Raw genomic sequence first — 21,980 nt, forward strand, 5'->3', positions numbered from 1 at the left:
CTCTGTTTGACTTAATGCCCAAGCGTATCAAGGCCGTTATTACGGCTAGAGGCGGTTGTTCTGGTTACTGATTTCTCAGGATCTATGCACCGAAATTGCGTGAAAATGTAATCACATGTCAGTTCTAGTATAATATACACTCCTGGAAATTGAAATAAGAACACCGTGAATTCATTGTCCCAGGAAGGGGAAACTTTATTGACACATTCCTGAGGTCAGATACATCACATGATCACACTGACAGAACCACAGGCACATAGACACAGGCAACAGAGCATGCACAATGTCGGCACTAGTACAGTGTATATCCACCTTTTGCAGCAATGCAGGCTGCTATTCTCCCATGGAGACGATCGTAGAGATGCTGGATGTAGTCCTGTGGAACGGCTTGCCATGCCATTTCCACCTGGCGCCTCAGTTGCACCAGCGTTCGTGCTGGACGTGCAGACCGCGTGAGACGACGCTTCATCCAGTCCCAAACATGCTCAATGGGGGACAGATCCGGAGATCTTGCTGGCCAGGGTAGTTGACTTACACCTTCTAGAGCACGTTGGGTGGCACGGGATACATGCGGCCGTGCATTGTCCTGTTGGAACAGCAAGTTCCCTTGCCGGTCTAGGAATGGTAGAACGATGGGTTCGATGACGGTTTGGATGTACCGTGCACTATTCAGTGTCCCCTCGACGATCACCAGTGGTGTACGGCCAGTGTAGGAGATCGCTCCCCACACCATGATGCCGGGTGTTGGCCCTGTGTGCCTCGGTCGTATGCAGCCCTGATTGTGGCGCTCACCTGCACGGCGCCAAACACGCATACGACCATCATTGGCACCAAGGCAGAAGCGACTCTCATTGCTGAAGACGACACGTCTCCATTCGTCCCTCCACTCACGCCTGTCGCGACACCACTGGAGGCGGGTTGCACGATGTTGGGGCGTGAGCGGAAGACGGCCTAACGGTGTGCGGGACCGTAGCCCAGCTTCATGGAGACGGTTGCGAATGGTCCTCGCCGATACCCCAGGAGCAACAGTGTCCCTAATTTGCTGGGAAGTGGCGGTGCGGTCCCCTACGGCACTGCGTAGGATCCTACGGTCTTGGCGTGCATCCGTGCGTCGCTGCGGTCCGGTCCCAGGTCGACGGGCACGTGCACCTTCCGCCGACCACTGGCGACAACATCGATGCACTGTGGAGACCTCACGCCCCACGTGTTGAGCAATTCGGCGGTACGTCCACTCGGCCTCCCGCATGCCCACTATACGCCCTCGCTCAAAGTCCGTCAACTGCACATACGGTTCACGTCCACGCTGTCGCGGCATGCTACCAGTGTTAAAGACTGCGATGGAGCTCCGTATGCCACAGCAAACTGGCTGACACTGACGGCGGCGGTGCACAAATGCTGCGCAGCTAGCGCCATTCGACGGCCAACACCGCGGTTCCTGGTGTGTCCGCTGTGCCGTGCGTGTGATCATTGCTTGTACAGCCCTCTCGCAGTGTCCGGAGGAAGTATGGTGGGTCTGACACACCGGTGTCAATGTGTTCTTTTTTCCATTTCCAGGAGTGTATTTGTCCAGCGAATACCCGTTTATCATATGCATTTCTTCTTGGTGTATCAATTTTAATGGCCAGTAGTGTATATTGTGAATTAGACACTGGACGGGGAAATAGCTGTTTGTTGCCTTAATTTTGGACGCCATTGTGTTTTCAAGCCATTAAAACTGGAGACGTAATATGCTACGTGCTCGGGCATGTCCGAAAGAACAGATACCATCTCTCATATATATATCACCACATTTGGCGAGGGAGAGAGCACCAGTGACGTCACAGCCAACAGCGCTGCTATACGACAGTAAGACCCCGGCGACACGGCAGTAATTTTCCACTTGACAATGGCCAAGGAGAGTTCGGCAGAAAGCTCGTAGGATTTCAGTCGCCTGACGCAACTGGAAGGTCGAGGAGATTTATTAATTCATGTCGCCACAAGCCCATGCATTCGTACAAAACCTTAGGTTCTTTAAATTTTGTGTACTAGTGATCATAAAACATTTCGGGAGAATATTTCTGGCGGGACAAGCGGAGTACGCGATGGAGTTACGTGGTGTGCATTTGTGGCCTACGACAGCGTTTACGCTGTTTGTGATCAGTCGTAGCACCGTGTTCCGAGAGCCGAGTGACAAGCGAACGTCAGAGCGGTCGAGCAGTGTTGACACACGCCCGTGTGACAGTGTGAGCTCGCGGAGGCGACAGAAGTCTCACCTGGGCTCAGCCCAGTCCACCGCGAGGCGGATGTGTGCGCTGGGCGGGCCGCAGCGGAAGGGCGGACCTGTCGCGTCTGCACACCGGCACTGCTCTCTCTGTTTGGCCGCGTTCCGTGCACCGGACTCATCACGTATTCAGTCCTCTAAGCATGCAACTCGGCCCTTCTTCTATCTCGCCCTCTTTAATGTACACTGAGGTGAATAGAAAGCTATGGGGTACCTTCCAATATCATGCCGGACCTCCTTTCTCCAGGCGTAGGGCAGGAACTCGACGTGGGACCAACTCAACAAGTCGCTGAAGTCCCTTGCAGAAACTGAGCCATGCTACCTCGATAGTCGTCCGTAATTGTGGAAGTGTTGCGGCTGCAGGATTTTGTGCATGAGCTAACTACTCCGTTAGGTCCCATAAAAGTACGTTTAAATGGTTCAAATGGCTCTAACCACTATGGGACTTAACATCTGAGGTCATCAGTCCCTCCGGCCTGTGTGGCCGAGAGGTTCTCGGCGCTACAGTCTGGAACCGCGCTACCGCTACGGTCGCAGGTTCGAATCCTGCCTCGGGCATGGATGTGTGTGGTGTCCTTAGGTTAGTTAGGTTTAAGCAGTTCTAAGTTCTAGGGGATTGATGACCTCAGAAGTTAGGTCTCATAGTGCTCAGAGCCATTTGAACCATTTTTTCATCAGTTCCCTAGACTACTTAAGCCTAACTGACGTAAGGACATCACACACATTCATGCCCAAGACAGGATTCGAACCTGCGACCGTAGCAGTAGCGTGGTTCCGGACTAAAGCGCCTACAACCGCTCGGCCACAGCGGCCGGCCATAAAAGTACGATGAAACTCATGTTGAGTTATCTGGCTGGCCAAATCATTCGCTCGAATTCTGGAGAAGTTCTTCAAACGCCGGCCGCTGTGGACGAGCGTTTCTGCAGGCACGGTATTTCAGCGTGTTCGGTCAGCGGGTTAGCTGCCCTCTGTAATAAATAAAAAAAAACTGAGTTAATCGATAAACAACGAACTTAAACGGATGTCTTACGACGTCCGCCCCGAGCAGATGCAACGAACAAAAGCGAACGAAATGAGATTTTTTAAAATCAAGAAAAAAAATTGCGGTTCTAGGCGCTTCAGTCCGGAACCGCGTGACTGCTACGGTCGCAGGTTCGAATCCTGCCTCGGGCATGGATGTGTGTGATGTCCTTAGGTTAGTTCTAGGAGACTGATGACATCAGATATTAAGTCCCACAGTGCTCCGAGCCATTTCACCATATATATATATATATACACTTTTCTTTTGGTTCTTCAAACCAATCACGAACAATTGTGGTCCAGTGACATGGCGATCTGTCATCCACGAACATTCCATCGTTGTTTGGGAACGTGAAACATGTGAATGGCTGCAAATGGCTTCGAAGTAGCGGAACATAGCCATTTCCAGTCACTGATTGGTTGCCCACACCGTTATGGAGCCACCACCAGCTTTCACAGTGCCTTATTGACAACATGGATCCAAGGTGTCGTGGGGTGTGGGACACACTCGAACGCTACCGTCAGTCCTTACCATCTAAAATCGGGACTCATCTGACCAGGCCAAAGTTTCCCAGTCGCCTAGTGTCCAACAGATATAATCACGAGCCTAGGAGAGGCACTGTTGGCTCTGTCGTGCTGTTAGCAGAGGCACTCGAGTCCGTCATCTGCTGCCATACCCTATTAACGTGAAAAATCGCCGCATTGTCTGAACAGATAAGTTCTTGGTACGCCGCACATTGATGCCTGCTGTTATTTCATGCAGTGCTGCTTGTCTGTTTAGCACTGACAACTCTTCGCAAACGCCTTTGTTCTCAGTCTTTGAGTGAAGACGGTCGGTCACTGCGTTTTTCTTGGTGAGAGGTAATGCCTGAAATTTGGTGTTCTCTGCACAGTCTTGGATCTCGGAATATTGAGTTCCCTAATAATTTCCGAAATGGAATGACCTATGCGTCTTAGCTCCAGCTACCATTCCGCGTCCAGTATCTGCTAATTCCCGTCGTGCGACCATAATCACTTCGGATACCTTTTCACGTTTATCACCTGAGTACAAATGAGAGCTCCTCTAATACACCTACCTAGCGTAGGCGATCGTACTGTCATCTGCATATCTGCATACCGCTATTGCATGACTTTTGCACCTCAGTGTAATGTGTATTTCATTTCAGTAAAATATAATTTCACCCCAACAACTCGTCATCAGACTGACCTCTCGGAACCACTACATCTACATCTACATCTACATCTACATCCATACTCCGCAAGCCACCTGACGGTGTGTGGCGGAGGGTATCTTGAGTACCTCTAGCGGTTCTCCCTTCTATTCCAGTCTCGTATTGTTCGTGGAAAGAAGGATTGTCGGTATGCTTCTGTGTGGGCTCTAATCCCTCTGATTTAATCCTCATGGTCTCTTCGCGAGATATACGTAGGAGGGAGCAATATACTGCTTGACTCTTCGATGAAGGTATGTTCTCGAAACTTTAACAAAAGCCCGTACCGAGCTACTGAGCGTCTCTCCTGCAGAGTCTTCCATTGGAGTTTATCTATCAACTCCGTAACGCTTTCGCGATTACTAAATGATCCTGTAACGAAGCGCGCTGCTCTCCGTTGGATCTTCTCTATCTTTTCTATCAACCCTGTCTGATACGGATCCCACACTGGTGAGCAGTATTCAAGCAGTGGGCGAACAAGCGTACTGTAACCTACTTCCTTTGTTTTCGGATTGCATTTCCTTAGGATTCTTCCAATGAATCTCAGTCTGGCATATGCTTTACCAACAATCAACTTTATATGATAATTCCATTTTAAATCACTCCTAATGCGTACTTCCAGATAATTTATGAAATTAACTGCTTCCAGTTGCTGACTTGCTATATTGTAGCTAAATGATAAGGGATCTATCTTTCTATGTATTCGCAGCACATTATGCTTGTCTACATTAAGATTCAATTGCCATTCCCTGCACCATGCGTCAATTCACTGCAGATCCTCCTGCATTTCAGTACAATTTTCCATTGTTACAACCTCTCGATACACCACAGCATCCTCTGCTAAAAGCCTCAGTGAACTTCCGATGTCATCCACAAGTTCATTTATGTATATTGTGAATAGCAACGGTCCTATGACACTCCCCTACCGCACATCTGAAATCATTCTTACTTCGGAAGACTTCTCCCCATTGTGAATGACATGCTGCGTTCTGTTATCTAGGAACTCTTCAACCCAATCACGCAATTGGTCTGATAGTCCATATGCTCTTACTTTGTTCATTAAACGACTGTGGGGAACTGTATCGAACGCCTTGCGGAAGTCAAGAAACACGGCGTCTACCTGTGAACCCGTGTCTATGGCCCTCTGGGTCTCGTGGACGAATAGCGAGAGCTGGGTATCACACGACCGTCTTTTTCGAAAGCCATGCTGATTCCTACAGAGTAGATTTCTAGTCTCCAGAAAAGTCATTATACTCGAACATAATACGTGTTCCAAAATTCTACAACTGATCGACGTTAGAGATATAGGTCTATAGTTCTGCACATCTGTTCGACGTCCCTTCTTGAAAACGGGTATGATCTGTGCCCTTTTCCAATCCTATGGAACACTACGCTCTTCTAGAGACCTACGGTACACCGCTGCAAGAAGGGCAGCAAGCTCCATCGCGTACTCGCGTAAAATCGAACTGGTATCCCATCAGGTCCAGCGGCCTTTCCTCTTTTGAGCGATTTTAGTTGTTCCTCTATCCCTCTGTCGTCTACTTCGATATCTACCATTTTGTCACCAGTGCGACAATCTAGAGAAGGAACTACAGTGCAGTCTTCCTCTGTGAAACAGCTTTGGAAAAAGACATTTAGTATTTCGGCCTTTAGTCTGTCATCCTCTGTTTCAGTACTATTATGGTCACAGAGTGTCTGTACATTTTGTTTTGATCCACCTAACGCTTTGACATAAGACCAAAATTTCTTAGGATTTTCTGAAAAGTCAGTACATAAAAATTTACTTTCGAATTCATTGAACGCCCCTCGCATAGCCCTCCTCACACTACATTTTGCTTCGCGTAATTTTTGTTTGTCTGCAAGGCTTTGGCTATGTTTATGTTCGCTGTGAAGCTCCCTTTGCTTCCGCAGCAGTTTTCTAACTCGTTTGTTGTACCACGGTGGCTCTTTTCCCTCTCTTACGATCTTGCTTGGCACATACTCATCTAACGCATGTTGTACGATGGTTTTGAACTTTGTCCACTGATCCTCAACACTATCTGTACTTGAGACAAAACTTTTGTGTTGAGCCGTCAGGTACTCTGTAATATGCTTTTTGTCAATTTTGCTAAACAGAAAGACTTCCTACCTTTTTTAATATTTCTATTTACGGCTGAAATCATCGATGCAGTAACCACTTTATGATCGCTGATTCCCTGTTCTGTGTTAACTGTTTCAAATAGTTCGGGTCTGTTTGTCACCAGAAGGTCTAATATGTTATCGCCACGAGTCGGTTCTCTGTTTAACTGCTCAAGGTAGTTTTCAGATAAAGCACTTAAAAAAATTTCACTGGATTCTTTGTCCCTGCCACCCGTTATGAACGTTTGCGCCTCCCAGTCTAAATCCGGCAAATTAAAATCTCCACCCAGAACTATAACATGGTGGGGATATCTACTGGCAATATTTCCCAAATTATCCTTCAGGTGCTCAGCCACAACTGCTGCTGAGCCAGGGGGCTATAGAGACATCCAATTACCATGTCTGAGCCTGCTTTAACCGTGACCTTCACCCAAATTATTTCACATTTCGGATCTCCGTCAATTTCCTTCGATACTATTGCACGTCTTATCGCTATAAACACGCCTCCCCCTTCGCTGTCCAGCCTGTCTCTGCGGTGTACATTCCAATCTGAGTTTAGGATTTCATTACTGTTTACGTCTGGTTTCAGCCAACTTTCTGTCCCTAGTACTACGTGGGCATTGTGACCGTTTATTAATGAGAGCATTTCTGGGACCTTTCTATAGACGCTCCTGCAGTTTACTATTAGCACATTAATATTGTTATTCCCTGTTGCATTTTGCCTATTCCTACATTGCCGCGTCTCAGGAGGCGTCTTGTCGGGCCTAGGGAGGGAATTCTCTAACCTAAAAACCCACATGTGCACTGCACACGTACTCCGCTACCCTTGTAGCCGCTTCCGGCGTGTAGTGCACGGCTGACCTATTCAGGGGGACCCTACATTTCTCCACTACAGTTGTAGTGGTTCATACGGCCTTATCGCGAAACTTGATTCCAGCGATTCCGTAGGTTTTTCTCTTATTATCAACATTACTTCGCAGCCCCACTTAAACCGACGTATCTCATCAACCCTACACTTACACAAATTTCATAATCTCTCCTAATGAACAGTCAATCGACTCCCTGTCCGGAACAGTGAAATTTATCTCGATATTATCTGTCGTATCAGATCTAAATCTTCTATCTCTGTTCTACTCCACATCAGGACTCGCTACATCCCTCACAATTCGATTTCTTTTCAGAACATGACCTGTCGCATAACCCAGCTTAATAATATATCTATTTCTCCTACCATCCCCCACAGTCCTACTCTCATTTTCACAGTTACAACGCGTGCCTTTGTTTATACGCGCATCTTATGCCTTTACACAACATCTAACCTTCCCTCTCTCGACTATATTTTCCCAGCTATGGCCTGTCAACTCCTAATGCAAATTCATTGAGTCCTATCAAGCTGTTCACCGTTCTGTGAAAATTTAAAATTTTTTTATTATATATTTCCTAGCGTTTATTTCGTCACAGGGTGCTTCCGTTTCTCGTAGTTAGGCAAGTATAACTCCATTTTAAATTTGTTGCCGAATGCTCTACCTGTCACCACAACCGTCAGTTGACATAATGGAGGGAAGTTGCGTTCGCCTTCTGTGATCTAGTGGTAAAGGGTGCCTGGAAAACGAAAGATCGTGGGATCGATCAAGTAATGGAATATTTCGGTCTGGCATTAACGCAGCCTTTAAATCTCGATTATGGGCCTGGAACGACACGTGTTTCGGATTCCACGTTAAAAAGTAGTTCCGCTTTTCCGGTATGATTACCGAGGGAGGTTAATGACAAGCAAGTCACCTAAGTGATTTCTAATCGAAGAACTTGTAGGAATCGTCATACGAGATCTCTGCTAGGCTCGTGAAAGATAATCTTTGTATGACAAGGCCTGACATCTATAAGATTCCTTGTAGCTGCGGGACGTCGCACATACTATTGTCGCACGTGGAAGACAGATGCGTCGCACATAGACGACAGGTAAGTCTGGATGAGACAGAGAGATCTGCAATGACCGAGCATAGTCTCAATACGTGGTACAGTATGAACTACAATGATACAATTAGTAGCAAAATTCTGTCGTCGAAGTCAGTGCGCTGGGACAACGTTGCTAAAGAAGCGGTGGAAGTTTTCATAGCTCGGGAAATTTGCTGAACATAGACACTGATTACCAGTTTAGGACAGCCAAACGTGCAGCACTGTCCATATTAAAATCGCAGTGAACACAAAGAGAAATTATTGGTCGTATAAGGGATGACGCTTCAGTGGCGACATTAATGTGACATTATTGTGACCACCTGCCAAAAGCCTGAATAACCACTTCCTACAGCGCGAGATATGCAGGTAGTCAACTAGGTTCTGGGGAGTACCGACACGGATGTGGAGCCATCACAACTCCAGTGCCGTGGCCAGGTGCGCTGGGTTTCTTGGTTGACAAGCCCAGTCAGGATGGACCAACAGATTCTCGACTGGCTTTAAACCTGGGGAGGCTGAAAGCCAGGTCAGCGAGGTAAACTCGTCCTGGTGCTCTTCGTTGCACCCACGCACACTGTAAGCTGTGTGACACGTTGCATTGTCCTGCTTGCGGATCCCATCATCCATAGGAAAAACAAATTGGACGTGGGGGTGGACACACCCTCAAGGATAGATGCGCAGTTGTGTTGATATATTGTGTCTTCCAGAATGACGATATCACCAAGGGAATGCCACGAAAACATTTTCAAAATAATTAAATGGCGCAAAATCTGCTAACTCGGCGTACAGAGGGTGTAAATTTTAAGTTGACAAACCAGAATAACTCGGAAAATAAGCTTCACACGAAAAAATGTGTAGAATCCAAAGTTGATTATTTTCGAGGGGACATCTGCTGGTACTAAAATTAGCCCGCCACCCCAGCCCCATGGGGGTAGGGTGGGAGGCAAATTTAAAATTTTATTGCAGAATCATATTCTACATAAAAAAAACTACGTGCATTTTGTCTTAAACATTTGTTTTGATTCTTGGTAGTTGGCGCTGTAATTCAAGAAAATCCATGTTCTTATTTTTGCGTGGAAAATGGTTACGGATAAATCAAAAATACTTATTTACTTCGTAAAAATGTTTAACACAAAATGTACGTAGGTTTTTATGTAGAATCTGATTCTGCAATAAAAATGGGGGTTCCCATTTTAAATTTTAAATTTGCCTTCCATCCCACCCCCAAGGGGCTAGGGTGGCGGGCTAATTTTATCACCAGCAGATGTCCCCCTCGAAAATAATCAACTTTGGATTCTACACATTTTTTCGTGTGAAGCTTATTTCTCGAGTTATTCTGGTTTGTCAACTTAAAATTTACACCCTGTATACGAGGAGTTGCTTGAATTGAACGGAAATCGTTATCTGCAACGAATGTGTACTTTAAAGATATGTAAATTGATTGCAATTTTTTTCATTTAGTTATTATGAACAAGTTTCTTCAGTTTCCTAATTAAAATCACAGGAATATTGTGTTTAAACTCTATGAACTCTGCGTGTTTTGATATTAACAGACTTTTCACGATTTCACGATATTCCTCTCTTTCTTTATGGAATAAATATTCAGGTAATTCAGTAATGCATTATTTTTTCTTGTAGTACTGACTGAAACATGAGCAAACTCAGTTAAATTTTTAGTCATTTGTGTGAAAACATAAAGAAGTTATGATATCAGTTCTACCGATATTTGAGATTTAAATCTTATTTTTTTGTTATATGACCCATACAACTTCAAAAAGGAAGCTTTTCAGAAGTTATTAATCAGTTTTCAAGTAAAAATATTCCATAGACTAAATGTTATAACATTTGTAGCCGCTGGGGTACGATCCACTGCAATGTGACCGTGACTCCACGGAAGTGTGTCAAGTACGGGTTAATGTACCTAGTATGTAGTTATGACCTCGTTCCCTAACGGGAGATGTCTGCTTCGGCAACGTGCGTTGTTCAACCACTATGCGTGCGAGACAATGCTAAGCTAATATGTTCCAAAACACAGCACATAAAATCAGAATTTTCCTGTTAACATAAATCTGGCTCCGTTGGTGATAAAAAAAGTAGAGTCTAATGTTTCGGGTAACCTTTGGGTTAGGTACCATTTGTATACTCAACAGCCGGCCGATGTGGTCGAGCGGTTCTAGGCGCTTCAGTCCGGAACCGCGCTGCTGCTACGGTCGCAGGTACGAATCCTGCCTCGGGGATGGATGTGCGTGATGTCGTTAGGTTAGTTAGGTTTATGTAGTTCTCAGTCTAGGAGACTGATTACCTCAGATGTCAAGTCCCATAGTGCTCAGAGCCATTCAAACCATTTTATACCCAACAGAAGACTCATTTTAGTGTCACTATCCTACAGCACATAATCAAAGTATAAATATTGCACACTTCCTCCTGTTTAGGCAAATGGAGGATATCGCTTGGTTCTTTTTGCATTTGATTTTGTCTACGCTGGGCTTGATGGGACTTATATAAGTATCATTATTTCTTACACCCTACTTTCGATGTTGCCAGTGGATCAAAACCCAGCCGAGAATTTCAAGACGGCTATGCACAGCAAACGGCTGAAATTTTTAAGATATATTGCTAAGATCCCGATCTCGAACAAACGATAGTTCCGGTATACATGCCGACGTCGCAAGCTGAAGATGAACAGATAGAGAAAGTGTATCAGGATGTTGAAAGGGTAATGCAGTATGTAAAGGGGGACGAAAATCTAATAGTCATGGGCGACTGGAATGCAGTTGTAGGGGAAGGAGTAGAAGAAAAGGTTACAGGAGAATATGGGCTTGGGACAAGGAATGAAAGAGGAGAAAGACTAATTGAGTTCCGTAACAAGTTTCAGCTAGTAATATCGAATACCCTGTTCAAGAATCACAAGAGGAGGAGGTATACTTGGAAAAGGCCGGGAGATACGGGAAGATTTCAATTAGATTACATCATGGTCAGACAGAGATTCCGAAATCAGATACTAGATTATAACGCGTACCCAGGAGCAGATATAGACTCAGATCACAATATAGTAGTGATGAAGAGTGGGCTGAAGTTCAAGACATTAGTCAGGAAGAATCAATACGCAAAGAAGTGGGATACGGAAGTACTAAGGAATGACGAGATACGTTTGAAGTTCTCTAACGCTATAGATACAGCAATAAGGAATAGCGCAGTAGGCAGTACAGTTGAAGAGGAATGGACATCTCTAAAAAAGGCCATCACAGAAGTTGGGAAGGAAAACATAGGTACAAAGAAGGTAGCTGCGAAGAAACCATGGGTAACAGAAGAAATACTTCAGTTGATTGATGAAAGGAGGAAGTACAAACATGTTCCGGGAAAATCAGGAATACAGAAATACAAGTCGCTGAGGAATGAAATAAATAGGAAGTGCAGGGAAGCTAAGACGAAATGGCTGCAGGAAAAATGTGAAGACATCGAAAAAGATATGATTGTCGGAAGGACAGACTCAGCATACAGGAAAGTCAAAACAACCTTTGGTGACATTAAAAGCAACGGTGGTAACATTAAGTGTGCAACGGGAATTCCACTGTTAAATGCAGAGGAGAGAGCAGATAGGTGGAAAGAATACATTGAAAGCCTCTATGAGGGTGAAGATTTGCCTGATGTGATAGAAGAAGAAACAGGAGTCGATTTAGAAGAGATAGGGGATCCAGTAGTAGAATCGGAATTTAAAAGAGCTTTGGAGGACTTACGGTCAAATAAGGCAGAAGGGATAGATAACATTCCATCAGAATTTCTAAAATCATTGGGGGAAGTGGCAACAAAACGACTATTCACGTTGGTGTGTAGAATATATGAGTCTGGCGATATACCATCTGACTTTCGGAAAAGCATCATCCACACAATTCCGAAGACGGCAAGAGCTGACAAGTGCGAGAATTATCTCACAATCAGCTTAACAGCTCATGCATCGAAGCTGCTTACAAGAATAATATACAGAAGAATGGAAAAGAAAATTGAGACGATCAGTTTGGCTTTAGGAAAAGTAAAGGGACGAGAGAGGCAATTCTGACGTTACGGCTAATAATGGAAGCAAGGCTAAAGAAAAATCAAGACACTTTCATAGGATTTGTCGACCTGGAAAAAGCGTTCGACAATATAAAATGGTGCAAGCTGTTCGAGATTCTGAAAAAAGTAGGGGTAAGCAATAGGGAGAGACGGGTCATATACAATATGTACAACAACCAAGAGGGAACAATAAGAGTGGACGATCAAGAACGAAGTGTTCGTATTAAGAAGGGTGTAAGACAAGGCTGTAGCCTTTCGCCCCTACTCTTCAATCTGTACATCGAGGAAGCAATGATGGAAATAAAAGAAAGGTTCAGGAGTGGAATTCAAATACAAGGTGAAAGGATAGCAATGATACGATTCGCTGATGACATTGCTATCCTGAGTGAAAGTGAAGAAGAGTTCAATGATCTGCTGAACGGAATGAACAGTCTAATGAGTACACAGTATGGTTTGAGAGTAAATCGGAGAAAGACGAAGGTAATGAGAAGTAGTAGAAATGAGAACAGCGAGAAACTTAACATCAGGATTGATGGTCACGAAGTCAATGAAGTTAAGGAATTCTGCTACCTAGGCAGTAAAATAACCAATGACGGACGGAGCAAGGAGGACATCAAAAGCAGACTCGCTATGGCAGAAAAGGCAGTTCTGGCCAAGAGAAGTCTACTAATATCAAATACCGGCCTTAATTTGAGGAAGAAATTTCTGAGGATGTACGTCTGGAGTACAGCATTGTATGGTAGTGAAACCTGGACTGTGTGAAAACCGGAACAGAAGAGAATCGAAGCATTTGAGATGTGGTGCTACAGACGAATGTTGAAAATTAGGTGGACTGATAAGGTAAGGAATGAGGAGGTTCTACGCAGAATCGGAGAGGAAAGGAATATGTGGAAAACACTGATAAGGAGAAGGGACAAGATGATAGGACATCTGATAAGACATGAGGGAATGGCTTCCATGGTACTAGAAGGAGCTGTAGAGGGCAAAAACTGTAGAGGAAAACACAGATTGGAATACGCCAAGCAAATAATTGAGGACGTAGGTTGCAAGTGCTACTCTGAGATGAAGAGGTTAGCACAGGAAAGGAATTCGTGGCGGGCCGCATCAAACCAGTCAGTAGACTGATGACCAAAGAAAACAAAACAAAAAAACAGTTTTTCCGAGATACTGTGGTTCAAAGTTACTCCGCTTGTAAATGTAAAATCCAGCGTGAGGCGGAAACGTAGCTTATAAGGCGACGTAGCACGAAGAAATATGCTGTAAAATGTTTCCGTTATCTTCTTGGAACATCATGTTCTATTAATTAAGCACATGCAAATTCTTTTTGTGCGTGAAGTCCGTTCTGAGATGTAATATTAGTTTTGCGTTATTTAAGTTTGATATAAGTAACATACCCGCATTTTAATGAGACAACTTTTATTTTCGTATGAGTTACATGCCCCGCTGCAGTAGGGAAAAGAAGGAAACCTACTGAAAAATTATACAAAAAGTATGAGTGTCTTCTGTTTTCTGAAAAGGCACATTCTACGAGGGTGGGTCAAGCGTATTTTTTTTAAAATATTATTTATTGTGCAGAAGTGGTACAAAGCTGTATCACTTTTCAACATAATCTCCTCCACGCTCAGTGCAAGTTCTCCAGCGCTTACAAAGTACATAAATTCCTCTAGAAAAAAATTCTTTTGGTAGTCCCCACAACCACTCATGTACCGCGGGGCGTACCTCTCCATCATAACGGATCTTCTTTCCTCCCACTGCGGCTTTGTGTGGTCCAAACATATGGAAATCACTTGGGGCAAAGTATGGTGGATGAGATGACACTCAAAATGCAGGTCTGTGATTGTTGCAACTGTTGAACAGGGAGTGTTCAAATGGTTCAAATGGCTCTGAACACTATGGGACTTAACAGCTGAGGTCATCAGTCCCCTAGAACTTAGAACTACTTAAACCTAACTAACCTAAGGACATCACACACATCCATGCCCGAGGCATGATTCGAACCTGCGACTGTAGCGGTCCCGCGGTTCCAGACTAAAGCGCCTAGAACCGCTCGGCCACCGCGGCCGGCTGTACAGGGAGTGTGGGGCCTTGCATTGTCATGTTGCAAAAGGGTACCTGCTGACAGCAATTCACGTCGCTTTGATTTGATTGCAGGCCTCAGATGATTTTTTAGGAGATCTGTGTATGAATGCCGGACGTAGTGGCCGTGCGGTTCTAGGTGCTACAGTCTGGAGCCGAGCGACCTCTCCGGTCGCAGGATCGAATCCTGCCTCGGGCATGGATGTGTGTGATGTCCTTAGGTTAGTTAGGTTTAATTAGTTCTAAGTTCTAGGCGACTGATGACCTCAGAAGTTAAGTCGCATAGTGCTCAGAGCCATTTGAACCATTTATTTGTGAATGAATCACTGGTAACAATGGTCCCTCTAGGCAAGTAATACTTCAAAATGACTCCTTTTTCGTCCCAGAAGAGAGTCAACATAACCTTCCCTGCTGATGGTTCTGTTCGAAACTTCTTTGGTTTTGGTGATGAGGAATGGCGCCATTCCTTGCTCGCTCTCTTCGCTTCCGGTTGGTGGAAGTGAACCCACGTTTCGTCCCTAGTAACGATTCTTGCAAGGAAGCCATCACCTTCTCGTTCAAAGTGCCGAAGAAGTTCTTCACAAGCATCAATACGTCGTTCTCTCATTTCAGGAGTCAGCTGCCACGGCACCCATCTTGCAGACACTTTGTGAAACTGGAGCACATCATGCACAATGTGGTGTGCTGACCCATGACTAAACTGTAAACATGCTACAATGTCATTCAGTGTCACACGGCGGTTTTCCTTCACTACGGCTTCAAGTGCTGCAATGTTCTGTGGAATCACAACTCGTTGTGCCTGATGTAGACAAGGAGCATCTTCCACTGAAGTCACACCATTTGCGAACTTCCTACTCCATTCGTAGACTTGCTGCTGTGACAAACATGCATCACCGTACTGAACCTTCATTCGTCGAATTTCTGTAAGTTTCACATCTTCACTACGCAAAAACTGAATAACAGAACGCTGTTCTTCCCTGGTGCAAGTCGGAAGTGGGGGGGCCATCTTTATACTGATACTGCGACGGTATGTGTGCATGTGCACTACCTTGCCACCTACCGGCCATTCTGCACGCTGTTTGTAGCACGCCTACCAACTCACAGGATAACAGCGCGAAATTTCGATTTGTTATTACAAATCTAAGGTTTTAATTTGACTCACTCTCGTACGTTCCTCAGCATCGTTAAAAATCTTCCCATAAATGTTGTGGGAGTTTCAGATAAGTTGTATGTTAGATAAGGCGCGAGTATGTTCGCACGCTATAATGTTTGGGAAGATTTTTAAAAATGCTGAGGAAGGTTGAATGCGGCAATTGCTGCCCTACTTTTCAGAGTCTTTTAAATAAACAAGAACTTATTCGTAGTTTTTGTGCTCTTGTAGGCATGTTTTTCCACTGGTATTAGTTTCCCCTAACACACAGCTACACTGACGAGCAAAAACATTTCGACCACCTGCTTAACAATGTGATAGCCGAACTGGGAAACGCAACACAGTAGCTATTCTGCGTGCAATGGATTCGACATGTCCTTAGTATGTTTCTGGAGGTTTGTGGCACCAGATTTGGCCACACACGTCACGCATTTCTCGTAAATTAAGGGGCGTAGAACAGGAGATATTTAGGGAAAAAAAGCATCTCCTTGTACGCCTGACAGATCCGTGACATCACAGATATGCGGTTGAGATTAGCTGAAGAACGTGTTTGTAGCCTTTACGTGCGCCACAATCATGTTGGAAATCTCTTTCGTGATCCACTCATCAGAGTATTACTTAGTGTCCATTTAAAATATGTGTTATATGCCGAACTGTAGGGGAAAATATAATAATTGTTCTAAGGTTAGTGTCCTTAAATTCTCATCTGAAGAAGACTTAAGGTGAAGATTTCCGCGGTTCACAAGCAGTCAGGGTCTCCAGGAAATAGTCCGTCGTAAATATGTAAACATTTATCTTGCTTAATGTACGAGAGTTGACTGAAAACTAATGCCTCTCCCTTCGTAACTCTTCAAGAGTTGGCAGCATTGGTATGCGGCAGGTACTGGCTTGTTCCGTGGCGTCTTCTCTACAGCTCCAGTTGGTGCGAAGCCTTAGAACTGAACGGTTGTGTTATTACAGTGTAAAGTATGGAACCCTGCGCAGACGATCGGTCAATGCAATTTAAGCAACGTGCAGTCATTGAATTCTTGACAGCAAAAGGTGTCACCCCAAAGGAGATTCATCAGAGAATGAAAACAATTTATGATGAATGTGTTGATGTGGGTACTGTGCGTCGTTGGGCGAGTAAGTTTAAAGATGTTGAGGCGGGAAAATCTGACCTGCGTGAAAAACGAGAAGTTGGAAGTCCTGTGACAGCAACCACCGAGTTTCACAACCAAAATGTTGACAGGTTGATTCAGAGCGATCGTCGTATCACTCAGAGAGAAATTGCAAGCACAATCGCTATTTCACAAGAACGTGTGGGTCACATTGTTACTTTGCTTGGCTATCGGAAGATCTGTGCGCGATGGGTACCCCGGATGCTGACCCCTGAAATGAAAGCGCACAGACTTGAAATTTGCCAGGAACTCCTCTCGCATTGCGAGAATGAAGGTGACGCCTTTCTCCATTCAATTGTGACAGGAGACGAGACGTGGGTACACCATTACGTGGGTACACTATTACGACCCGGAGACGAAACGTCAGTCTATGGAATATCTACACAAAGACTCGCCCCAGGAAAAGAAATTCAAGACGCAGCTCTCAGCCGGAAAAGCCATGGCCACAGTGTTCTGGGACGCAGATGGTGTTAACTATGTTGATTTCCTTGGTAGTGGTACAAAAATAAATTCAGAGCATTACACCACAACCCTGCGAACTCTGAAACTACGCCTAACAAGGGTCCGAAAGGAAAAGGGATATGTTTTCCTGCAGCATGACAGTGCCAAAACACACACTTCACGTGCCACTACAGCAGAACTTCAGAGGCTGAATCTCACCACCGTACAGCATCCTCCATACAGTCCCGATTTAGCACCGTCTGACTTCCATCTGTTCCCGACAATGAAACACGATTTGCGGAGACACCATTAAGCTTCTGATGAAGATGTTGAGAGAACTGTGAGACTGTGGTTGCGGAAATAGAGTGTCGACTTCTTCCGTGACAGCTTCAGAAAACTTGCTCATCGTTGGCAGAAATGTATCCAATTGGCTGGTGATTATGAGGAAAAGTGTATATTGGTAAATAAAGATCACATTCCAAGGATTATTTCTGCGTTTGATTTATTAAAATATTCCCATCTAAACCCAATTAACGAGGTTGGAGGCATTACTTTTCATTAAACTCTCATTTCTTTACTTTTTTCATAATGTAACGTTACATAATTGAAAATTCTAATAATTAAATAACACAATACAGTATGCAATCTCTTTCTGTGCAATAGTCTTCAGCCACTTTTCCTTTGTTAATCTTGTATCAAATCTTTAGCAGTAAGATGTATGCTTCTCTTTAGATATATGAATTTCATTTCCACACGGGCGACATTTTTTGCATTACCAACGTGTATCGCCAAAGAAAACATCTGGGTCGCCAATGTTCGATGAAATGTTGGTAAAACTTTGTTCAGTACTTGGGAGAAATTAATTTTAATCAATTTAAAACAATTAAAATTGTTATTTCGTTACGATGCTGATAGTGGTCCATTACCAGTTTACGATACCCACCAATAAGACAAGTACAGCGTAGGTATTTCCATGTTAATTTCGTATTTATATCTTCATTTCCAGTTTCTGTCCCATCTAAGTGGCCAGGATGTCCCACACATATTTCTTTATAGCAGACATCTGCTTGAAAACATAGACAGTCGTTGAAATGTGACTGGAAGATAAGTGCACTCGTAGACATTCAGCGAAGCGTGGCACTACTGAGGCAACTTCATTCTGTTGTTTAGGAGAACTAAAAATTAAATTATGTGATTTTGAAAAGCACAGTGATTATGTCGAAGTGTTTTGTATCATGTTGTGATGAGTGGTGATCTATTGCTCACTGGTATCATTAACAATGCTGAGTTAAAGCATCCTGGAAAGAGGACGTTACCTATGAAAGTGACTGACATTCATGTATTGAGAACGCTGTGAAGCAAATATAAGTGCTGGTTAATGATATAGTTGGGTCTCCTATTGAGGCGAGTTTCTCCTGTGTTGAAGACTTTTGGTTAAACACTTTGAAAAGTCTTCCGGAAATGAAGATAAAATTTAAATTTTTGTAAGAACAAATTTAATTTCTGAGATTTAAATGTTCAACACTGGCTAGATATGGAACAGATCCAATGATTTTGTGGTCGTTAGTGTATTCTATCAGTCCCATGCTTATATATTTTTGAGAAGTGCTTGCAGTTTTTACCAGTTCCTAAAACATTTTCTAATCCTTTTATCAAGCTTTCAAGAAATCTAGTCACTGAGCAGCAGAGTGACCAGTTTCTTAATGATACCACAAACAAGATTGGAGCTCTGTTTGTAAAGAAAACTATCCTCCTACTGCCGACGAGATATATTTGAAGTCTCGCCTTGATTATGAAGGTTGAGATGTAGTAGGCGGTTCTTTTAACACAGAGAAGTTATCTTGTTTAACCAGTTCATATGTTTTTTTGATCCAGTATTCGAAGATTCAGTGCATATCTTCTCAATTCGTACTATTCAGGATGATGTTCCTTTTCTCGTTATTAAAAATGTAATTACTAAACCAGAAGCAATTAGATTTGAGGTAGCCAACAATAATGAAATTACTGGAAAAGTTGTCTCTTAGTTTTTTGACCCACCTAATGTAAATATAAAACACTTTCATCTTGAGTTCTCTTCTGCTGACCGCCGACTTTTCTGTCTTTTGAACACTATTATCGCAGGCCGCTGTGGCCGACCGGTTCTAGGCGCTTCAATCTGGAACCGCGCGACCGCTACGGTCGCAGGTTCGAATCCTGCCTCGGGCATGGATGTGTGTGATGTCCTTAGGTTAGTCAAGTTTAAATAGTTATATGTTCTAGGGGACTCATGACCTCAGATGTTAAGTCCCATTGTGCTCTGAGCCATTTGAACCATTTGAGCCAACACTATTCTCCTTTTAAAATGCATTCGTAACAACTGGTTTAACCAAAAGCAGCAAATGCTTTTCTTTCCTGACTTAGTTTGAGAGGAAGGTCTCACTTCTATCACAGCATTGTAGGAGCTACATGTTGAAAGCGGTCTGCTAGACACATCTTTCATATAACGTAACATTATACAAGTTACGAAACACTCTCGTTCACTGCTCTTGTCTGCTGTGGAAGTCACATCTTTGGTTGCACCGTAAAGCATATCTGCAAACTGTATTTTGAATACGCAACTCTAGCGGCCAATCAGGGGGCTAGACAGACTCGTTCAAACAGGGCCATTTGCCAAGCACCTGCTCCTTCTGTGCTGCCTCCTGTGACCGCCGCCTGTAACAACTAACATAATTCTACTTGTTAAGTTCAGGACTTATTTAAAGCCATATTGACTATTCAACGAAGGTGACTGTTTCAAAGCCATGAAAAGGTTTTTCAGAGACCGTTACTTGTCACAAAATTTGTTGACATTCAAACTACTTAATGAAGCTACAGCTTTCGAGGCATATACCCAGCATCAGGCTATAATAGCATTACAAAAACGTATAACGAAAGTACAAATAGAAATTAATTTTGTTTTGTTGGATCTTCGCATGTGCTGTGGTCATCGTGTGGAGAAAGGTAAGGCTAATAACAGGTGAAAATTCACTTTGTATGTTGGTGTGCAGTTCACATCAAATTTTTAAGTAATCACTCATTTTATACAGGTGAAGTGACTGTTTTCTTATGGGTTGATCAGTAATTTCCGTTGCTGTGGCTCCTTGGAAAATGCTAACTACTATTCATAAATTTGCACAGGTACTTAAAACACGATATTACAGGCAACAAGATGGCAGTCAAAACAAAACTTGTTTCGACTTAACTATCGAAATGTCGATCCTAGTATTGTCATTAATTTTCAATGTCCTTCTCACAGCTTGTTGTCGCATCTCTGATGTTGGTCGACGAAATATTTTACAATAAGAGGGACTATGACAATTTTATGTTAAATCATAGTAAACAATTATTTTGAAGAATTGCAGTGATATTGCTGGGAAACAGATTCACGTGTATTCACAATTTTCAATGATTTGTCTGTTTTGGCAGTTCTGAAATGAAGTTGAGACTGTGACGGTTCTATGTAAAAAATGATGATATAAAATTATGTTAAAACGTTGCAGTGATATTGCTGGAATACAAATCCATACATACTCTCAGTGGGGAGTGAAGGATAGTGACGGAGGATAGTGAAGGTTCAAAACAGGTGTCATATGGGATGATTAAATAGAAGAGGAAGAACGGTACGACATACTATGGTCGAATGGTGAACAAAAGTGGACTAGATGTAGAGAATATGGAGGAACTTAAGAATATGTGGAAGGAGTATTTTGAAGAATTCCTGAACCCGAATGGAGACCAGGACAGCCCTGGAGAGCAGAGGAGTAGCAAAACGGATTATATGGAGGATAAGGCATATGTACGATGGAAGTGTGAGCTGTGTGAAAGTGGGAGGAGAAAGATCAACTTCGATTGAGTAGAAGAAAGGCTTGCGCCAGGGAAGTGCACTTTCATCATTGAGTCTCCATTGTAGTGTTGGATCATATAATGAGTACAGTAGCACAAGTAAGTAGTGAAAGGAAGATGAAAGCTATGGTGTTTGCAGATGATCTGATGATTTGGGGGAATAAGGAGAAGGAAGTATAAGAGCAGTTGGACATATGGGAACGAACTGTACAAGAACATGGGATGAAATTTAGTATAAGTGAGATTATTGTCACAACAAAAAAGAAGGAGAGAGGAACAACTGGAATAACAATTGGTGGCGAACGATTGAGGAGAGTGGAGAGTTTCAAGTACCTAGGAAACCTGATACAGGAAGATGAAAAAAAAGACAGAGAAATAAACGAGCGGGGGAGAAAAGCACAAGCATTTCGGAAGAGTGTCAGAAGCCAGATATGGAACGAGGATGTACTCCAAATCCGTAAAAATGTTATATACCGGTCATACTATGTCCCGATCCTGACATACGCATCAGAAACCTGGGTTATGAAAGGAAGAAAGAAAAGTAAAGTACAAGTTAGTTAGATGAAATTCTTGAGAAACAGTATTGGAGTGACAAAGATAGACAGGTTAAGAAATGAGGAGTGGAACCATTACAGGAGGAGATACAGAAATCAAGGCTGAGATGGTATGGGCACGTTAATAGA

Source organism: Schistocerca americana, chromosome 2 (assembly GCF_021461395.2).
Source record: "Schistocerca americana isolate TAMUIC-IGC-003095 chromosome 2, iqSchAmer2.1, whole genome shotgun sequence".
Taxonomy (NCBI): domain Eukaryota; kingdom Metazoa; phylum Arthropoda; class Insecta; order Orthoptera; family Acrididae; genus Schistocerca; species Schistocerca americana.